Source organism: Callospermophilus lateralis, chromosome 4, assembly GCF_048772815.1.
Source record: "Callospermophilus lateralis isolate mCalLat2 chromosome 4, mCalLat2.hap1, whole genome shotgun sequence".
Classification (NCBI taxonomy): domain Eukaryota; kingdom Metazoa; phylum Chordata; class Mammalia; order Rodentia; family Sciuridae; genus Callospermophilus; species Callospermophilus lateralis.
The window spans coordinates 138,248,413-138,258,645 of record NC_135308.1 but is presented as its reverse complement, the minus strand read 5'-3'; the positions used below and the strand labels follow the sequence as shown (position 1 = coordinate 138,258,645).

The 10,233-nt window shown below is 41.3% G+C and overlaps 1 protein-coding gene across 5 annotated transcripts in view; it reads left to right on the top strand.

Moving 5' to 3' along the window:
• Positions 1 to 452: 452 nt before the first annotated feature.
• The window catches only part of Atp2b1 (ATPase plasma membrane Ca2+ transporting 1), a 106,638-nt gene continuing 96,857 nt past the window's right edge, over positions 453 to 10,233 (top strand). For 3 of the 5 annotated variants that reach the window (XM_076854932.1, XM_076854930.1, XM_076854928.1), the window contains exon 1: positions 454 to 815. The gene's annotated coding sequence lies outside the window, so the exon portion shown is untranslated. Of the gene's footprint in view, positions 816 to 1,220; positions 1,439 to 10,233 lie in introns of those variants that run through there. The other 2 variants (XM_076854931.1, XM_076854929.1) reach the window with 2 other exon arrangements.

The following is a 10,233-nucleotide window of genomic DNA, read 5'->3' as shown; positions in this document are numbered from 1 at the left end:
AATGTACAGTGGGCGCAGAGACGCGACGAGGAGCCGCTGCCTGGGGTTCGACTCAACCTGTCCTCTCCAGGAGCGCTCGCCCGCTCCCGACCGCTGGCCCAGGTTCCGGGCCCTAGAGGGGCGCAGGCCCGGGGGTGCTTGGGCTGGGCCCCAGGTGAAGGACGTCCGCACTGCTCCTGCGGCAGTCGTCGCTCTCTTGTCTCCACAAGTCGCGGGAGCAGCCCGGCCCCGCGCCGAAGCTGTAGCTGTGACTGACGGAGTCACTGCCCCGCGCTCCCGAGCCGCCCCCTCCTCCCCCGCCACCCCCTCCCTCTTCGCACCGACACGTCATGGAAATACGGACGTCAGAACCTTCCAGCCAATCGCAGGCACCGACAGGAGGGAAGGGGCGAGCTGGAGGGGCGGGGGCAGCAAGGAGCCGAAGCGCTCGGGGAAGGAAGAGCGGGAGGGGCGCGCGGAGGCGCGAGTCTCCGGGCTCCTCACTCTGGCCACCCTTTCCCCACCGCGCGGCAAGTTCTAAACACCGGGCGCGCGCTCGCCTGCCGGGGACGCGCTCGCCGGGTCCTCCCCTTAAACGCCCTCTCGTTGCCGCTTGGCTCCCAGTCCCAGTCCGAGCGGCGCTTCCTCCGCGCGCGCGCGCGCGCGCCCGCCCGCCCTCAGGTTCCCCGCGGGCCGCGTCACGTGATCGCGCCCAGCCAAGGCGGCAGCGGCGCGAGCTTCGGCAGCGGTGGCAGTGGCAGTGGGAGCAGCTGCGCCGCCAGCGTGGAGCGGGAGGCGTGTGGGTGTGGAGAGAAGGGAGCGCCAGACCGGAACGGGTGAGCGTCCTCCTCCCTCTGCCTACTCCCGGCAATCTTGCGGGCCACCCGATGCAAGCGGCCCCTGCCCGGAGCTGCGCACAGCCTCCTCGTGCTTGGCCATCCTCTCTCTGGTGCCCGCGGGCCCCGCCCCGAACGGGCTGGGCTGCGGTGCTCACTGAGGGGGCTGCACCCCGCCCGCCGCTGCCGTTGCGGACGGCAGCGTGAGGCCGGCAAAGCAGCCCGTGCCGAGCGCGGCGCGCCCAGTGTGCGGCTCTGCGGAGCTGAGGAGGCGGGTCCTGCGGGGACGCGGGCGGCCACTCGGCGGCTGCCGGGCTCTGGGCGGGGGCCGGTCGGGCGCCGCCTCCTCCTCCTTCACCGCCGCCGCCGCCTCCTCGCAGTGCAGCGTGAGTAGGGAGCCCCGGCTGGTGGACGCCGAGCCTTTCAGCTCCACGGCCGCCTCATCCGAGAGGTGCAGCTGCACCTCCGCGTGGCGCCCTAAGTCCTACGAGCCGTCTGCGGACGCGCGGAGGACCGAGCCCCTGTTCTCTGCGCTTCCCGCTGCCCCTCGCTACCCCCCCTCGACCCTTCTGCAGCCTCCCTTTCCTTTCCCCCTCGGAAAATGGTTCCCGCTGCCGCGCGAGGTGAGTGGCGGCCGCCGCCCGCCCGCGGTGGGGGTGGTCACCTGCGGGGGAGGCCGGGCGGAATCGGGAGGTGGTGGCTTCGCGGCTGGGGTCCTGACAGCTGGCTGCCGGGTAGACTGCGGGGCGTTCGAGAGAAGTTGGCGGGGGCAGGCGGGGGGCCTCACAGGTTGTCTCCTGCTGGGGAATCTTAAAGGTGAGCGTGTTCTCGCCGCGCGCCTCAGCGCTTGGTCCAGCGTGAAGTCGCCGCCCCGGACCCGAGGGACGGTGCTCAGTGTGCCTCCTTGTCTACGCCCGCGGCTCTTTGACTTCACCGAACCGCCTTGGCCGCGCCACAGCCCATCCCAACACGGGTCGCCCCCGCCCCGGCGCGTGGTGACCTTGAGGGCAGCGGTGCCGGGCGCTCCCTATCCCTGCGCCCGGGGAGGGTCACCCCTTTAATCCCCTGCTTCAGCCCCCCAGACGCACTGCGGACGGGGAGCCGAGGGGCCCTCAACGGCCTCCGGCGGGGCTGGTTGATGGATGCATGTCAGACAGGACAGTGACTCCCGAGGAGTTGGAGGGCCGCCTCGCCTTTCTTCTCGTGTCTTTCGTCTGGCCCCCGAGGATATTCACGGTTGCTTCCTATTCGTGTTTGTGGACTTAGTTTAAAAGAAAAAAAAAAAATCTTCTCCTCCCCTCTTTGGAAAGGATCAGTAAGGAAGAGGACGACATTTCAGTTGCGGGGGTGGTGGTGGGGTGTGCTCCCTTTATTCCATCCTGCAGGAGAATCACATAGCTAAGCTAGTTAGCGACCCCTGGGTCTGCGCCTCCGTCACTGGCCAGTCGGTCTCTGTGCGCATTTCATTCACCAGTTTTCTGCGGGACTCGCAGCGTTGGGAGTGCACTCATCCAGTGCGTGTAGCATTGCTTGGCGCCCTGGCGAAGAGGGCAGGTCTTGGTCACAGCTGAGGGAGTCTGCAAAAACCTAGAGGGCTGGACCCTCCTCGGTACGCTGATTTTTGCCTATCCCCTAGGTTAGAGCGCTGCAGACAGCCACCTTTGGCTGCTTATGCACGCTACTTTTCTGGATGTAGTAATAATCTAATGGTTTCTGTTGGTGTTGATTGCTGTTCTGATAAATTAGTTACATGAATTTCTTCATACGTGTCTAGTTTTGTGCATATGTCTTGGGCTGTCTGCCTTTCAACATGGAAGCCTTTGTTGTGCTTAACCTCCCCCACCTGAGGACAGTCTTACTTTAAAATAAGGCTCTTGTTCAGCGTGGGTGTATTTTATAATAAGAAGTACTTGTAAGGGCCTGGTTTGTATGAAGCTCTCTTCGGGCATCCCTTTGGATGGTGGCCCACGTGAGTGAATGGAGGGCCTTCCCCTTCCCTGCCACTTGCCTTCCCAGGGGAGACTCCCTGTCCTTGTGTGTGGCCAGAGGCGGATTGGGGGGAATTAAGAGGGATTGGAGGAGAATCTGCTTTTTGTACTTGTGTTCCCCTTTCCCTATCTCCCCCCTTTCTGGTGAGTTCAAATTTGAAGTAAATAGAGACATTTTTTCTTATCGGGAATCTTTGAAGGCTAATAAGAAATGGGCTTTTTAAAGCCATGATTTCAGGGGGACGTTTTAGTTTCTACCTTGCTTTGGTAAGTCAGTTAAATTGCTGTAATTAAGGGTGGATCTCTGTCCTGATTTTGGCTTGGGTGTAACTGCAAAGATCTTTGAAAAGTAACTGTTATTTCCTACCATATAGTCTGCAAAAGTGAGTCACATTCGGGTGAGTTGAGGACAGAGCGCCACCTTTAATTTTAAATTTCTTGATTTACTTTTATTCAAATGGTAAAAATTCGGAGTACGCCTTCTTGATTTTTATCATAGTTGTCATCTCTGACATCTCCATTTAAACATTATAAGGGGAAATTGTTTTCTGTAATTTCTTAAGTCTTTTGGAAGGAATTTCTTCAATTGTATAGAAATTAAAATTTTTTAATTGAAGCTTGTGATCTAATATAGCATTCTAAGATGAGGTGACAAACTGATTTTGATTTATGATTATGATAAAGTAATAGTCGTATTGGTAGTCTGGATCTGCTTAAGAATTAGAAGAAAAGTAATAGATGCATGTAAATAGATGTTTAAAGGTAGCTATACCACTACCAGCATTATAGTGGTTTTACAATATTTTGAGCTGCTGAATATTAACAGTTTCTAAAACAAACATGCAAAATCAGTGAAATTATTAACCTTGCTTGCATAAGGTGTAGTAATTTTTTGTTATCTTCCATCTACTTGCCTTTTATGGGTTTACTCAGTTTTATAATTACTTGTTTTAAAGTAATACAAATGAGCACTTCTAGGAGGAGTACTTAATATTCAGTTTAATAAAGACCATGTTGGAAAAAGTGGTTTCTATATATGGCTTCTCTCAAGTTCAGAGCATATAAAAATAAATGGAATTTTTCATGTTTAGAAAACAGATGCTGTAGTGACAGCTGAATTGTTGTGATTTCCCTGCCTACTTGCTCCTTCCCTTTCTTACTCCTTCCCAGCTCAAAAATGTACAGGTACACTATCGCTTTAGGCACAACATACTTTTCAATTATTGTACTACAGCTGTAACATGAGGGAAAAAAAGGTTTAGCTCTCAAATAATGAATGAATTGACATGTGTATAATATCTAATATAATCTTAATTACAAACCACAAGACATTATTACCATTCTGTCTTCCTTCAAATTTTAATTCAACACTTGTGATTTCTTCATAGACTACTGTAAAGCATCAGCTGTTGATTGTAGGTAGATCTTTATTAAACAAAAACTAAGCCAAAAGTCTGTTTGAGATGAAAGATGGTTTATGCTCTTAGTATTACATGGTCTCTTTCAAGTGGAGGATTATGGCCCCAGGTAAAAGGACATTATTAAAGCTCTTGGGTTAATGCAGAGAAATTATACATTGTTACATATACTTTATAGAACCCTTTATTTGGGGGGATTAAGTTTACTAATTTCCTTTGACAAACGTGTTAACTTCATTTTGGATCAAACTGTTATGTTAAAATGAGTTTTAAAAGGAATGGCCACCCAAAACTTTCGCGATATTGAACAACAACAAAAAGAGCATTTGCTGTTTTTTGGTTTTATTTTGTATGTGTATACACAGTTAAAACTTATATTTTCACTTTTGAGTTTTGAAATTTTGTAATTAATGAAAAAAGCAATAAAAGGAATAAAGATTGACAAACTTAAGATTTAAATTTTGCTATTAGGTAAAAATGTTTATTGGATTCATTGAGAAAAAAATATTTTCTAGTAGGTGTCTATAGAAAGGAACTAGTAGCTTATTGGAGAATTTTTTTATAGAGTCTGAGATATCATTACAAGAAAAATTATATACAATAGTTTATAGGAATAATTCCAAAGAGAATTTTTTTAGCTTTTAGAAAGCTAACACACAGTTATTAACAATTTTTATTATAGAAATGTCAAATGTGAGAAAGTAGACTGGCAAACTAACCATTTTTGACACCCTCATGGCTTGTCTAATTCCACTTGTATCTTCATATAAGAAATGGATTTGTTATAAATGGGCATATAGGATAGAAAATGGACTTGAATTTTAATGTTTTATTATTTACCATTTACAGAATATAATGAATAGTGTTCAATATTTAATTGAATGTGAAAGATTCAATTTTATGTTCTGTATTGTTTAATTTTTTTGCTGATAGTCTGTTTTAAATCAGTTGCCTACAGATAGCATTTCTCAAATTTTGCGTCTGAATACTTTATGGTAATGATTTATGGAGTGCTTTATAGTTTTTGAGAATGTATTTGCATACTATCTCATTTGATTCTCACAATAAATAATCCTGTGAGATAAGTAAGATAGATAGTTGTACACCCCCACCCCAGTTAAAAGGATTTATGCAGGCCCTTAAGATCATTTACCTAGCAGCTAGATTAGCAAGAAATGAACTCTAGGTGGCTTCTAGTTTTACTCATTACTCTTCCCACTATACATGTTTATATAAGTTTATGAAAGTTATGTAACTTTATGAAAAATCAGTTTCTGATTATAATAAACTCAATAGTGGAATACAAATAGATTGAGTTTATTTTTATAATCTAATCATCACTTATATTTGGCGTGATACAAACATTTCATACCCTGATTTACTAATAGCTGAGTAAATTAATTTGAACATATTTGAAATACTGTATTTTTAATTTTTTTAAATTAAGAATTTCATTTTCAAACACCTGTTGGTCTTTGAAATAAGTAGTAGAGATGTCTTAAATCTTAAGTTAAAAATAAAATGTTCTATACTTTATAGAATTTGTTCTTTTAATTTCGACTGTAATTTTGTATGCACTTGTTTTTCTGCCACGTTTATTACCTAAATCTTTTTGAAATATTAATCTGTTATGTAATGAAATTTAAAAGTTTTAAAAGATTCCCAAAGAGATTTTAGTTCCTGTAATTCAAAACTTTTGTTATAAATGTGACAGGGAAGGTAATGGTTCTTTAGCCTTAGTGTGGACAGGAAAACATTGTCCCTGCAATTCTGATTCAGCAGGTCTGGGGAGGGGCCCAGAAGTCTGCATTTTGAGAAATACACTGAATTTATAAGTAAGTTAGAATTATATAGTGGAGATGCCATTATTAAATCAGAAGGACATTATGGGTTTATTTTAGCATAATTAGAGCTTCCAAGCAGTTGTGCCTCTTTTAGCAAAGTTTGATTTATTTATTTGAATGATTTTTGTGACAATCATAAAAGTGATAAATTGAAAATATTTCTGTTATCTGTGTGTGCAGTCTTTCAGAAGATCTGTGTAGTTATTTATTAAGCACTGTAAGCTTTTATAGAGGTTTTTTTTTCATGTCTTAATATTTACTGTCTCCAAAAGACCAATGCACAGTGTATCATCACAAAACTATATTTAGGCTTTAGTCTAGTTTTATTTATTTATTTTTTTGTTAGAGGGAAAGTCCTTCAAACCAAATGGACATAAGTCAGTGGATAGATAGTCATCCTTTTTTAATATCAGTGAAAAAGCAGTTACTCCTTCAAAAACAACAGGTTGATGCTGAATGAACTTTCAAGAGCATTAATGATAATAGACTAATTGATAGTTTACTATTCTGTGTATCAAAACAAAATTTAGTGCTGTTTCACTTAAAAATCCTAATAGTTTTTGTAGTTCATTAATCTCTTGTAAGGTTTATTTGGTCTTTGTAGTTCATTTGATACTAATACTGTGTCTCACTTATAGATTAACTGACATTAGTAATAATCCTATATAAGACCATTTTTAAGATGCAGTTGTTTTTACTTCATATATTACAATATAGTAAATAGCCTATACCTGTATTTAAAATATATTTTAAAATTAATTTCAAAAGTAGGTCCATCTCAAGAAACTGAACCTGTTTTTTGTCTATCTGAAAAATTTAAGCTTGATGGCTACACCTTACAGATTGTTAGGAATTATGGGTTATAATTTACTAATGATGTGGAAATATAAATAAAGGTTTTCCGGAGACATTATGGGGAAACTCCCCCCCCCCCCCCCCCCCCCCCCCCCCCCCCCCGCTTTTTAATGGTGCTTGGGGTTGAACCCAGGGCCTTGTGCATTGAGGCCATCATTCTACCAACTGAGCAATATCCCCTGTGCCCCTATATTCTCTTATAGCAATTTTCTTTAAATTTTTCCTAGGACAGTGTCAACTCTGCTACATAACATGTGGTGTTTTTAGTTACCTGTTTGGTAAGAGTTTATGTGGTATTTATAGGTACAGTAAATTTCAGTAACATGGGTTCTTAAAATCTGGGATACCTGCTTTTTAAATTACTGTCACCTGGGCCTTTAGAGAAAGAATATAGTTTTTGAATGGACCAATGCTTGCTTACACTATGAAATATGAGATTACACTGTCTAACTGTGAACTGGTAAGACTACTGTACAAATTCAATAAATTCAAGAGTAAAGTTTGTGTTTGTTTTTTTCTGAAAAGTAGATTTTAAAAAGGGTTTGATTGCTTAACCTTAAAGATGACTTTTTAAATAATTTTATTATTAGCAATATGATCTATTCATTTTATTAATCTAGGGAGTTCTCTCCCAGGAGGATTTTAAAAAAAAATCTTGTTCTTTCAAGAATTCTCAGATCTGTTACACTAATTTACCTTTCATATTTGTGCCAGAATTTTTTTTGTTATTTTTAAAATAGCCTACCTGCTGTCATTTCTTTACTAAAACTTCTAGTGGTTCTTCATTTTCCTTTTTTCAAAACAATTTGACTCAGAAGACCTTGTATAAAGGAGCATAGTATTTTCTAAAGAATCTTTAAAACACTATTTGTAAGAAATATTAATAGGGATTTTGTAGGGTAAAAAGTAGCAAAAAATTAAAGTCTAGGATTTGCTGATTTATGCAGTTTTCCCATTTGGGATTTCTCCAATGCTTTCATATGCTAATATGGACTGAATCTGGCCAAATGTTCAGTGTTTTCTCCCATTTCACAGACTACCTTTTAATGGAACATCTCACCTGTCAATTTGAATATACTGCCTAACCAGGATCACTACTTTGCACACCTCCAGGGGGAGCTATTCACATAGAATACAAGATCAGGTGTGTGTTTTGGAGAGAGAGCTGTGTTGCATACTGCATTGCAGGTGGCTACCCACTTGTTTGCTCTGGCAGTTTTCTTTTCCCGTTAGCTGTGACTTCATATTTTTTTTTTTCCTCTCACCTCAGTCTTCTGGTCTGACCATCCTTTAAAACTTAGAATTAGTCCACCTTTTTCAGTTATCTCTCATTAACTTTATTGAGATTTCTCGTATTTAGGCTGTATGCTTCCTGCATATTATTTCTCAGTTTTATTTATAGATGGTGTAGTTAAGATAAAACATAGGTTCTTGAGGATGTATAGGTAGAATTTTATCCAACATACCTTCAGTTAGTATTTCTGCATGCTGATTGAGAAATTGGTCACTTTTTTTAACTTTATTGTATTTATTTATTTACTTATTTTTATGCGGTGCTGAGGCCCGAACCCAGCACCTTGCACGTGCTAGGTGAGCACTCTACCGCCGAGCCACAACCCCAGCCCCAATGGACATTACTTTTGTTAAGGAAAAGCACAGAAGGTTGAGGTAATTTCTCTGGGAGATTTTCTAAATCCTTTTCAACTTCCAACATTTTTTAACAGTGCTAATATGGGTTAATAAGACAGTCTTATTTCTGTAGGGTAGCTGCATTTCATAGAAGGTTACTATGACAGTATTTAGCTCTGTATAGGAAATATTTTACCATTTCTGAATTTCAGTGTGGTAATTAATTAGAGCACATTAGAATTTATTCTGATTGTAGTAAGTCAGTTGTAATAGCAGTTAAGATTTATATTTTAAAATGACTAATTTTGCTTTTTTTTCTTTTGACTTATGCCATCTTTTTTGTTCATCAGGATTGATGTTATTGAGAGGTGCTTTTTGATTCTGTAATCCATTAGTACATTGTATGATGTAAAATGCCATAATTTGAAGCATATATTATGGTTTAAAATTTAAAATATGACATTTTTGTTGTTGCTGTTTGTTAAGAGTATTGTTGGAGCTGTTTTAAAATGTTTCTTATAGGTACTTTATTTTTCTAAGAGGGTTCTCCTCTGTGAACTGAGAGTCAACTGTTAGCACATAACCTGATACAAAATCACTGGAGGCATCAGAAAGAAGGATAAGTGTGTGATCTGCTAAAACTTGAAGTCTGGTAATATGGATATTCTTCCACCTTTCTTTCATGGTTTAAAAAATAAAGCCTGTACTTTATCACTTATACTGAGTGCTTATGTAATAAGCAGAGTAGTAATTTTACATCAGTTAATTTATATAAATTTAGTATATACATCATCACATTAAAAATGCTTGAAAAAAAATGAAAATGACTCTAAAGAAATTTTCTATTTTTCCAGTGATTAGCACAGATGAAACTGTACAGGCACATTGTTATTGAGTGTTCTTCCAATCCATTTAGATTTTGTAGAGTTAAGTGTTGATAAGGTATTATAGAAGACATTTTAAGACTTGATCCTGCTTTAACTTTGCAGTGACAGTCATAATAAAATTGTTGGTCAGAGAGAAGCACAGAATTGGTTTTGTTAATGAAAAAAAGAAAAAGAAGTCTGAAGGCAACAATCAACAGAACCAACAGAAGTAAAATGGATTAGAGCAATAGGTCTTGATCTTTTACTGTAATACGGACATATACTTAATTCATGCTCCTTGCTGATACCTAAAATCATGTGAGATTTTCTGTTCCTTTTTGTAATTCTTTATTTGTACTCAATCGACAAAATGATGCTATAACTACTATTTTTGTTTGTTCTTTTAAAAAGTGATTCTTGAACTTTAGGTACTTTACTTTGGAAACTAATACCATCATGGAAAACTGCTGAGTGAAAGGGCCCCAGTGCAGATAGAGAACTGAAAACAGGAAAGGTCAGTCAGTGGAATGGGAAAGAAATGATGGCAAAGTTGAGGAAAAGGAGCTCCTCTGGCATAAAACTCAGTGTTGGGTATCAGAAAAATAAAGGTGAATCAGCCTCTATGCATACACAGTGGTTTGAGGTGAAAAAAATATTTGCCTTTCAGATTAAACCCACTGTTTTTATATATGTAGAATACTGGAATGTGTTGGATTTTTCTTTCACCCTTGGTTCTCTTGCTGAAGTCTTCCATAAACTAGGAATGCCTGCCTTCCTTAAGCTTGTGTACCTTTATGATATTCCTATTATGTGATTGG